Below are 12,203 nucleotides of genomic sequence, written 5' to 3'. Positions count from 1 at the left end.
AAATAGATATTGTAATGAAAAATACATATAACATGATTCACTTCAATGTCTATATGAAAAAATAAATGCATGCCAAAAGTTGCAGAAGTGTCATTCTACGATATCCAAGTGGTCGCCATATTGGCTGCACGCGGTGCACCCTAACTATGGGAGACAAACGCTCCCCTTCTAACACGGAAGCTCTTTTCCAAAAGGATAACACCACACAACCGAGTGAAGTTACCGGGGAAATCTTACACTGTTTCGAGCCCTCGGGGCAATATTACACTATTGTTTCGAGCCATATTCAGATGATATGCGATCACGGCCAAATTGCATGCCCGTCCGATCCACTTCCGCTGCGGAGATGAGCCATCGCGGATGAGCTGGCAGGTGTGGCTTATGACAGAGCTGAGCCGTCCTGCTTTAGGGGGGTGTTCACAGACGGCGCAGTACTGAGCAACACAGTCGAGCAATAGCGGTTTATGCGCGCACGCGGTTGAGTGAGCCATTCTCGGCTGGGTTCTTCAGAGCCGCCCCCCTCCCCAAAGCCCGACGCGGAGCCTTCGCAGAAGCAGTGACCGCCGAGCACGGCACCTCAGCCAGTGTGACTGTTTTTCGGCGCCGTGGTGGCATATAATGGAGCCGAGCCATGCTACTTTTAGGGGGATTTTCAGAGCCGCCGCAGTACTTGTTGAACACAGTCGAGCCGGGGGGGCATTACTGCCTCCCTGTTATTTGGAACCTATAGCTCTCATCCTCTGCACCAGTGCAATCTATTTTTCACAATGAACCGGGTCTCTTGCGAAGTTATGAAGGCTAAATCCATTCTCCCGAGTGTACAAGCAATATCCAGCAATGCAATGAGCTGGCATTTTAGCTAACACGAAGGAACAACGAGCTACCTTCCCGGAGGTAAAACTAATGGAAACAGATGAGTCCACTTGGGGGCGTCACTGTACTTTACGTCACTTCCTGCTTCTTCTCGAAATCAAATCCCTCAAAGCATTTTCATGGCAGGAGTTACAAAAAGCTGTATCCGTCAAAATCATGTTTTTTGGTGAAAAAAAGCATGGGCACATATTGGTTGACGTTTTTTCATTAATAACATACTAAAAATCATCCATTTCATGACAGGAGCCCTTTAAGCTGAGCAAGCTACTTACAGTGAATCATTGTGGAACAAGATACAAGGACAGAGTGACGAATCAGGATATTCATGCACTGCTGTACATGATTGTAATGTGTGTAATGTAGGCGTGTGGGATGTTAGTGATAGAGAGTCAGGATGCTATGTTTGCAATGAAGAGGAACAATGAGAATGAGAGATCTCGTGAGGAAGAAGGGACGAGGAAATGCGGAAGCAGACCCGACCATAAGATGGCACTGTTGAGTGGTGGATTTGGCGCCTACACAGGCTCGTTATCCCTGTATTCCCGCCTCTCTTGTCTTGCCTTTGTGTCTATCTAGTCCTCATCCGCTTCTCCATTTTTTTTTACCTCGCTCTCTTTATGTGCAGCATGTATGCTGACGCCAGTTTTACAGGTGGGAATTAAACACGGCAAAGTGTAGTGTATACCTGAAGTTGAGGCCATAAGCAGTGACAAAACCATGAAAGCTTCCCTGAGAGAAGTCCGTGCTTTAATTGACAGCCACTCTCTAGCTTCTTGTACGCGTGGACATAAACACACACATGCGCACAAAAACACAGTACATACAACCTGTGTAAAGCATTCATCTTGTTACAGGCCACAGTTTTGAAGGAGTACATAAGGTGAAAGTCAAACATTAATACAATGTACTAATCAGAGATCAGAAGTGTAAATGAATGAAAAGGCTTGGGTGAGCTGTCAATTTGGTGGATGTCAAGTGTCGGTGATTAATCATTCTGAGTGTGGCGAAGTAGTTGTGTGCCTCGAAAAAAAGGGGTGAGATACTACAGCACCACAATTTATTTGATTTTTTTTTTTTTAAAGATTTGTCTCCACTTCATCAACTGGTGATGATAATTGGAATCCACAAGGGACAGCAGGCTTGAATGAATGTGTAATGGTCAGTCACTGCTGTTCACTCGGACACTTAGTGATTAGGGCTAATGAGCAGGAGAGAACAATGAACCCTGGCAGATAATTTGAAGGGTGCACCCATGAATACACAGAGAACCTGTAAATTGTAAATTTTGGAATTACAAAAATAATTTAATACATATATTCCACAGGATTTTGTGACCTTAACCGCTATGCATTCATTCATCTGCTGCGACTTGAGTGTCCATGCTGTCATTGGGGAGTTTCTGGGTCAGTCATTCTAGACAAGTGAGTATTTGCAATGTCACTCAATGTGTACGAATACAAGTCATTTTCATATAATTTCATCAATAAAACCAAAGGCATGGCTCGCAGCATTTCTTTTTGAAAATCAATTAATTTTACTGATGCTAGTATTTGAATTGTTGATGGTTGTTATCCATCAAAAGGTCACATTTGTTTCCAAGAAAAAAATCTTCAGTACTATTTTGATGTGTCAAAATGTATTTTACTTTCACTAGATAAAATCAAAGCTCATTGTTTGCAACACGATTTCTGAATATGCATCTTAGTGTCCTTGGAGTATTTTTATTTTATTTTTTTAATACAGACAGTCCATCTTTGTCATTCAAGCTCTCTTTACCATTAATACCACTGGCGAGAGTTGCAATACAGCAGAGGGCTCTGTGAGGTGAAGTAAAACAATGAGGTAGCCATTTTGCATTCAAACCATAGCAGACAGCAAGATTGTGATTTCGGTGATATGAATATGCACACATTTGTGAAAATGTCATAATTATTGTATATCTTAATCATTATTAGGAGTCCATAAAGACAAGTGTAATGGGTTTAATGAGGAGGTAGATCCAATTACGTATTTGTATCCACAGAGTTTGAAGGGTAACTAATGTAAATGGGATTTTTATGAGGCTGTTTTTCTTTACTGTTGTGCAAGAACTTTATTTCAGAGGGACATCCTTTGCTCTGCCAATAAATATTGCCTTTACTATGAATTCCTACAAATTTAAATAATCAATAACTTTTTAAAAAATAAAAATAGAACATAAAGCTCATGGGCCGTTTGTAGCTCCGTTTGCAGCTTTTTTTTAATGACAACTGCTTATTGCGATATTGAAGTTAAACTCATAATGGTGAATATTACTTTTTTTTTTAATGAATACAAAAATGTTAAAAAGGAGACATTTTAAAAGATATAATTTTATTTCAGAATTACTCATAACCTGTTATTCATCCATCCATCCATCCATCCATCCATTTTCTTAGCTGTTCATCCTCACATGGGTCGCAGAAGTGCTGGAGCCTATCCCAGCTGTCAACAGACAGGAGGCACGATACACCCTCAACTGGTGGCCAGCCAATCATAGGGTACATCGAGACAAACTCACAATTACACCTAGTGGCAATTTATTGTCTTCAATTAATGATGTGTGTTTTGGGGATGTGGGAGGAAACCGGAGTGCCTGGAGAAAATCTATGTAGGCACAGGGAGAACATGCACACTCCACACAGATTGGTTTCAAACCCCTTTCCTCAGAAGTGTAAAGCCAATGATCTACAGCTGCTCCACCGTGCCACCTTCATAATTGATCATACTTAAATAAAATCTTTCACATTTATTAATTTTTAAAAATTGGAACTCACAATTGGTGATTTTTTTTTAGGAATTAATGTTACATGACATATCACTTTTTTTCTCAATTTAGATGTTACATTAGTTCTACTAATATTTTGCTTTGAGGATAACCCCTAACGATAACAATAACTAAGGTTAGATTTTGTGATTTGCACATGTTGGAGTACAGCCTATTGAATTGGTTGTAGCATATTTCACAAATGCAAAGTGAAGTGGCGCTTTCATTTTTCTGTGGCCCTCAGTGAAAATAGTTCAGACATTCCTGCCTTAGGCTGCTCATTAGTCAATTGCAGGGCACATGCAGCATAGAAAATGAACCATTCAAACTAAATAATGTATTCAATCAACATGCATGGTTTTGTGTGGGATAGTGTTGCAGCATTAGGAGTAATCTGACGCAAGCACAGTAAGAACATGAAAACTCCACAAGAGGTGGGATTCAAACCAAGAACCTCTTGCCTGTCATGCACTGTATATATGCTAATATTACTCCACTGTTCTTCCTCATTGCCCACATTAAAATTAATTGTCATACTTTGACAACACTACCCTCTCTTCCTCCCTCCAGACAGGCATCCTCTTTTTGATCACCAAGATATGGTCATCATGATGCTCGTTTGAAAATATGACGGGTAGCCGTGTGTGCTCAGGGATTACACAAATTTTGACATAGGACTCAAATGTCAAGGCAGGCTAAATAACAGAACCATGACATTTAGGATCTGAAGATCATCATGGCATCATACCTCTTAGCTATAAGACGTAATAGTATCATCTCAGTCATGGCAGGAATTTGGAGCGTTATAAAGATTTGGGGGAGGTTGGAAATCAAGGTCATGCTACACACTCCATTGAAAATGTGCAGCAGTTCTTTTTCATTTTTCTTCCTTCTTTTCTTTGTTTTTCTTTCTGTCTTTCTTTCTTTCTTTTGGTCCTGTTTGGCTGTTATATCAAGCAAAGTGGAAAATCTGCATCTCCTTTATGCTGGAACAGTTTTATTGTGTCACAGTCCAGTTTTTGAGCTTCTTCTGTTATTTCGTCATATTTAGAATGAAGTTTTATTTTATATAGATTTTATTTTATATAGAACGAGAATATAACTTGGGTGATACATAAGGACTTTGTATATACATACTTGTATACACATATATATATATAATATATATATATATATACATTTGTTGCAATTTACTGGGAGCAAAGACTAAAAGATATCGAACATCTAAAAGGAAGGACACAACACTTGCAGATTACCGAAGAATCTGGCAAGCCTGCATTGTGGGCTGCCTCAACCCCGAGTGTGAGGCCTTGGACCACCACTATTGTGAAGAGCAGGAGAAAATATGTGAGTTAATGAAAAAACATTGAATTCAGGCTTAGAAATAGATTTGAGACACTTTATAGAGACCATGGCCAAGAAGGTATGAAATTTAATTATACAAGAAAAAATTGGGAACCCAAACGTTAATAGTTGGTAATGGGGCTGTCAAGGATGTGAAGCGTTTTTGCAGTGAGAAAACACCAAAATACTCTGTTTTACTAATGACACAGTGTCTGGTATCCCTAAGAAAAAAAAAAAAAAAAAAAAAAAAAAACTGGAGGTCACTAATCAGCACCCAACTGCGAAATCTGTCATTGTACACACAAGGACTCTAGATGTTCTCAAGTTCCAATCAGAGGTACTGAAGCCACATTTGATTGATCTCCTGAAAAAAAGTGCAATGTTTGGATGCTGAGGTTTTTTTTTTTTTATAAGTGGATCTCTCTCTCCTGTACGATTTGAAGATGAAACTTTCTCAAGGCTCCATCAATTAAATACGTGGTTAAGTTGTGTGTTCTGGACTATCTGTGAGTTTCATTGACAATTTCTGTATTTTTTGTGGATCTATACAAAGCAGACATTTTCTGTCAAAATAGACAAGGTGTTAAGTTTTTGGATCCCAACGTTTTTTTTTTTTTTTACTGTGTATGTCATTCACCATCTCAAAAAGAAAATAGTGGAAATGTTTACACAACTCAAAGATGAATTGATGCAGTTGTTTCCAAACACTCAGAGGAACTAGAGATAAGGCGACATGAGGTCTAGGCATATTCATTTGGCTCATCCAAACAATCGAAGAAGCAAATGACAAATAAGATGAGCCAGCACTTCCAATCTTCCACACTTCTCCCTGCCCCAATGCAGCCAGGCCCAACGCAAAACTCACCCCCGACTAAGGTAAATGGAATGTTAAGTTTGACGTATAAGGTGAAGACTATTGTCAATGTTGGAGTTCAGCCCAAACCACGTCAAGATTTTCCTCCTATCACCACTCGCCTGAAACCACCGATGGGAAAAAACCCCCACGCCCAGAACACCTCACCAGGGAGCAGTCAGGGAGGCATCCAGATTAGATTCCCCAGCCACATCATCTGGCTTCTCTCAATACAGAGGAGCAGTTGCTCGACACTGAGCCCCTCCCAGATGATAGAAACACCTCATCCTATCTCTAAGGGAGTGCCCAATCACCCTGCGGAGAAAACTAATTTCAGACGCTTGCATCTGGGATCTTGTTCTGTCAGTCACGACCCACAATTTGTGGCCATAGGTGAGGGAAGGAATGTAGATCGACTGGTAAATTAAGAATGCTGGCTTCCAACTTAACTCCCTCTTTACCACAACTGATCGATACAAAGTCCGCATCACTGCAGATGCTGCACCGATTCGCCTGTCGATCTCCCGCTCCATTCTTCCCTCACTTGTGTACAAGACAGCAAAATACTCCTCCCCTTGGGGCAGCATCTCATCCCCAACACGAAGAGGGCACGTCACACTTTTCCAACTGAGGACCATAATTTGATGGTTTGGAGGTGCTGATTCTCATTCTCATCCCAGCCGCTTCACACTCGACTGCAACGGACAATCAGAACCACTAAACAGATTGTTGGCCCCACTCTACCCACTATTGAAGACTTGCATGCAACGTGAAATATGTCCAGAGCAGGCAAGATCCTTTCAGACCTTCCACATCCTGGCCATCAGCTCTTCCAGCTCCTTCCACCGGGAAAGCGCTACATATCAATGCAAGTCAAAACTAATAGGCATTCGACTTGTTTTTTTCCCTCTGGCAATTGAGTCATTAAATACTTGATCAGCGAACCTACGATTTTCTGATTTATGCCATTGTTGGGAAACACACTCATATCCTGCTGGTCTAATCAGTATTAGTATTAGTAATATATTTTGTAGACTATCGCACGATTCATCACTTTAAACTGCTCCCTTTGCACAATGGACCTTTCTGACCTGTCAATCACTCATACAAAAATAGCTAATCAGATAGCCGCATTCTCTTAACCCCCGGCTTGACACGCCCCTCTTGCTGTATTGTCCCACAAGCAATGCTGGTTGTCAGTAGCGTGTGCTTGGAAGAGTTAATGTTACAAAGAAAATGGTGCTCATTTATGCTTGGGGAACGTGCAATTCTGATATACGATATCCTTGTAGGTTACAAGGGGCCCGGTTGATTCATTTTCCAAAGCCTAAAACACAGGTGACGAAATGTCTACAATGGATGAAGGCTTGAGGAAGACCACACGTACAACTAAATGTGGACAATATAAACAAACACAAGGCTGTATGTTCGAAGGTAAGTGACAGAGAAGTATCTTCTCTGACTTTGATTGAATTATTATCAGTGCTTTCACTTTGTTTACATATCACTGACCTGCTGAATGATGTGTGCAATGTTTTATGCTGAAAAGTCAGGTTAGGGATATGTAAATGGTGATGTCGTGCAAGAGAAATGTCTATTTGCCTATTTGTATCACATCAGACTTTTCAGACAGAGCACTGGGTTCGATTACGAGCCAAGTCAAATGAATACACCCACTTACTTATAAAGACTACAATGAAATTACTCGTGATCTTTCCAAATAAAAAGTACTCACCCTGCTATACATGCGCAGTACGATTCCACAATTTTATCCTGTTGGATTTAAAAAAATTGAGGCGTCAAACTTTTTTGCATCAATCGCCAACATTTCGTTGTAACTGACATTGCGTCATGCTCTGTCCAAAATCTTGATTCCATGTAATTATCCTTGCGTGAAATAGTTGACATCTCTCCGTAGAACTCTCTATTACAAGTCTGACGCATTTGGCAAAAACATACGCCAATATTATCTGGAATAGACGATACAGAGGCAACTTCAAACATGTTCTGTTCAGTCAACATTTTGTAAGCTTGTGGGACATGGCTAAGGGGGTGGAGCTTAAGATCGCCATTGGAAAGGTCCATTGTCATTGCACTGGTCTATTATGGGAACTGCAAACGGGTAAAGGCACTCTGTATTAGCTTAAAACAATGTGCGCCGTTGACACACTCTTAGCTATGACCTTTTCTAAATGACTCTGGGTGATTTTAGCTCTTTTGAATATCTGTATTTTTTCTTCGTTAAAGTTGACCCAAACGTTATCGTTTTAATAATTTATAGACCTCTAATATACAATGGAAAATTTATGGAGGATTTCTCAGAACTATTTATTTATTTATTTGTACTGACTACAACTATTTTGTTGTAATAAGGGCCTTTAAAAAGCAACTGACACCCAAATATACATTTAAAATAGATATTGTGATGAAAATACATATAATATTATTCACTTCAATGTCTATATGAAAAAAAACTGAGCGGAGACCATGTCATTAATGTGCAAAGTTTTGGTAGTCTCACTCGACATCCCAGTGGTGGCCATATTGCCTGCAACGGCATTTTACAGATCTCACATTGGGGCAGTCGCCACAGAAAACATGCTGTGCCACCTGCTATGGGAGATGAACAAGAGAGTGTTTTGGATTTTTCTCACGCCCCTTCTGAGACGGAAGCTCTTTTTGAAGAAGAGAACATCTCAGAAGCAAATGAAGTGACCGGGGCCATATTCCCTGCTAAACATTTTTTTATAGAAATTCTATAGAAACCTGGATAATTCTATAGAATTTGTATAGAACAACTTGTTCTACAGAACTTTGGGTGTGACTTTCTATAGAATTTCTATAGAACAAAATGTTTCTGTAGAAATTCTAAAGAAAGGTTTGAGGCACAGTGCTTGAGCTCAAATTTCTATAGAATTTGTACAGAAAATAATTTCTGTAGAACAATTTTCATGCAACATCAGAGTTAATACACATGCTGAAATTGCATAATAAAATGCATCAAGTATTTGTTACAATATTTAAATACTATCATGACTATGGAGATTTCAAAATAGGGCAAGTCATGTAAGACAAGCCACTATTATAAAGCCTACATCTTGAAAAATTGGAAACCAGCTGTCAGTTTGGTGAAGAGGGCACAACACCTTCAATCACTATCAACCAAATGGTCAAACAGACCAAGGAGAAGTCATTTCACCACATCCGGATTTGAACCATTATTCCACAGTTTTAAAGATGCGGGTTGTGAAAAACACTCAATCAACTGGATTGTCATCCATTACATTTTGAGTGCCAACATGACCAACAAAAATTAACAGCTGATATGTTTTTTTCAAGTTCAAGTATTACCCACACTTAACATTTCCAACTGTTCTCTGGGTGTGGCATGTTTCGCCTGCCAGCAGGTGACAGTGAGTTTTATGTTGATGCAGTTGACTGAAGAAGAAGAAAATGTGTCAAATGAGCTAACTAGAAAATGGCGATTGTTGCTGTTCACTAGTCTAGAAAGCCTCCAGTTTTCTTACTGTGAAGGCAATAAATTGTTTTCCACACACAGCACTCGAGGCGGCTGTCGTGAGTGGTGTAGGGAACGCGCTAGAAAGCATGTCTTCACCTTCGGGCGGCTTTCGAGTTGATCTTCACAAACCTTGAATGTGCAGCTAGCTAGCCAGCTAGCGACCGCGGCCTCGTGGTGATAACACGTTGTACTTATTCGAAACCTTTCTTTGTTTATAACCTCGATCAAAACCTGTCAGTAAGTTAATTTTTTTCCAAATTACTTCATTTGTTTTATTTGTACTTATCGATGTAAAAGTAAGTACTAGATATAGTAGTAGTAGATGCATGATTGAAATATGAAAGTGATAAGTGATATGACCGCTCACACTGTTTTTTTGACGCTCGCAAACATTTTGGTCGCATTGCTAAATCGGTAAAATTGCCATATTTGGTGCTTTGTATGCAATTATAATGAAAATAAGTGTAAATGGTAATAATCAAGGGATCGTTGGGAAACAAAAAAAGTCATGACATGTTAAAGATCCTATAACCGGGAAGGTCACAACTTATTGTTCTTTTGTATTGTTTTACCAATACCATAACTAGCCCATATTCCGAATCTTTCAATGGTAATAACTTTTGTTGCTTGAGCTATTGAGATAATTTAAGTAATATTTTAAGGGGTTTTCAAAGCTCATTACAATGATTGTGATTGATGAGTTTTTTACATTCCATCCATTCATTTTCTTCGCCGCTTATCCTCACGAGGGTTGCAGGAGAACTGGACCCTATCCCAACTGTCAATGGGCAGGATACTGGTACACGCTGAATTGGGAACATGTGTAATGAAAGAATTGGTACTTACATTAATATATTGTCCTATGTTGCAGGCAAAGCTACCTTGGCAAATTCATCGAAGAAAAGATATGTTCCTCTTGAGAGTGGAATGCAATTTTAGTAGATGGACTCTTACTACACAACCAAATATATTTTAAATATCCTGAAACAATGGCCTCCCCTATTGAGTTTATATATTCCATCAATTTACCCTATTTATGATAAATCCAAAATATCTGTTCTTTTTTCAATTAACACAAGTGGGTTATTATACCCACCCAACCTCCTTGGGGCAGAATAAGAGGGATATAGTAAAAGTGAGCAGTAAGTTATATTTCCCCAGTTGTGTATGGTGGAATCCTAATTGGCATGTCTCATTTAATTCTCTCACTGCATGCATATAAACAGTGTCATTCATTTGATGTAGTATTTTTTTTTATATGAGTGTATGATTTGGGACATTTCGTTTTAATGTTTCAAACAATTAAATTAATTTTTGTCATGACAATATCAACTTTTCATGATGTGATATTGCAGGTCATGGTTTATTTTCTTTGCAGCTCCAAAAACCTCCTGAAATGGAGGATTCGAATATGATGCCAGTCCTGTAATTCCTCTGCAAGACCATCAAAGTAAATATATGTTCTGTTTAAACCACTTTATAAGAAGAAATCTGGCCCAAAGAGCACAATTAAAAAAAAAAAAAAAACTTGGTTACTATGATATTCTGTTTGATTCATACTGTTTTCGGCAGTGAAACAGGTGGTTCACCGTCACCATGAAGAACCCCAAGACATTCAAAACCAAGACATCTACCATCAACCTCGAGCCATTCACCACACATGAGCTTCTACCCTTCCTACAAAGAGAGTTGGCCCATGTAGGAAGCAAGTAAGCCAAAAATGTCAATGAATAACTTGTTTGAAGACCTTTTTATCATATTTGTGCTTTTGCATTGTGCATGTGTTGTTGTTCAGGGTTCCAAAAAAAGGGCTGATGCTGCTTACTGAGATAAGGGACACCAGCAGGCATCAAGACCATAGGGCAGCACAAGAAGAGAACATCGACATTTTACAGATAAAATATCTGGCCGACTTCATTGTCCTTGAACAGATGGTGAAGGAAGACTCTTCTGCTTCTGCAGAACTGCTATGATTAAGTATGGAAAAAGTTGTTGAGTTTAATTTTAACAACAAACTAATTCCAAATTTTGTCATCCTCTTTTTGATTTGACAATTTCTTTAGAAAAGTTCTATAGTACTATGATCCTAAAGTTCTATAACATTCCTATAAAATATTTTTATAAAAAATCTTTAGAAATGCTCTACAGAAAATTTTTAGCAGGGTTACCCTTTCGTTTTGAGCCATATTAGACTATATGCGGATCACTTCTAACTGACAACAGACTCTCCAACAGACAAACGAGGAGAACGAGGAACCCGATCAAATATTCAAAATGACTGGCCAATAATTGTTTGATTTCCTAACCCTTCTACAAGGTTTGTGGAGGTAACGTACTCAGGACTCAAGACCATCAAAGTAATACATGTTCTGTTTAAAGCACTTTATAAGAAGAAATCAATACTAAATCCATGCCAGGCAAAGTAAGTAGGTCAGGGGTGTCCTGACACCGGTGGCCAGTCTGGGGGAGAGCTCATTTCTCCTCCCAACATGCCCCCGTCCACCTCCCCGCCGACCTAACGGCGGTTAGTACTTCTATTTTGTTATTGTTTTGTCTTGTATTGTATTTTGTGATTAAATTGTCTTAAACGCAATAAAAGTTATTTGTTATAGTTTGCTGGTTTGACCAAGGGGATTTATTTTAAATTCACACGTAATATATGCTATAAACTGGGAGACAAATTAGTCCCCTCAACTATTATTTCTTTTAATACAGTGAAGAAAAAAGTATTTGAACACCCTGCTATATTGCAAGTTCTCCCACTTAGAAATCATGAAGGTTTCTGAAATTTTCATCATAGGTGCAGGTCCACTATGAGAGAGAAAATC

At 39.1% G+C, this 12,203-nt stretch overlaps 1 long non-coding RNA gene across 1 annotated transcript; it reads left to right on the top strand.

Moving 5' to 3' along the window:
- The first annotated feature begins 1,858 nt into the window (after positions 1–1,858).
- Positions 1,859–11,446, top strand: LOC133496035 (uncharacterized). The gene is made up of 5 exons (XR_009793698.1): positions 1,859–2,294; positions 7,148–7,289; positions 10,754–10,825; positions 10,948–11,084; positions 11,171–11,446. It is a non-coding gene; the product is annotated as an uncharacterized LOC133496035 (long non-coding RNA).
- The last annotated feature ends 757 nt before the right edge of the window (positions 11,447–12,203 follow it).

This window comes from Syngnathoides biaculeatus, chromosome 2 (assembly GCF_019802595.1).
Source record: "Syngnathoides biaculeatus isolate LvHL_M chromosome 2, ASM1980259v1, whole genome shotgun sequence".
NCBI classification, from domain to species: domain Eukaryota; kingdom Metazoa; phylum Chordata; class Actinopteri; order Syngnathiformes; family Syngnathidae; genus Syngnathoides; species Syngnathoides biaculeatus.
Note: the sequence above shows the minus strand (reverse complement) of the source record. Positions and strands in the feature narration are given on the sequence as shown.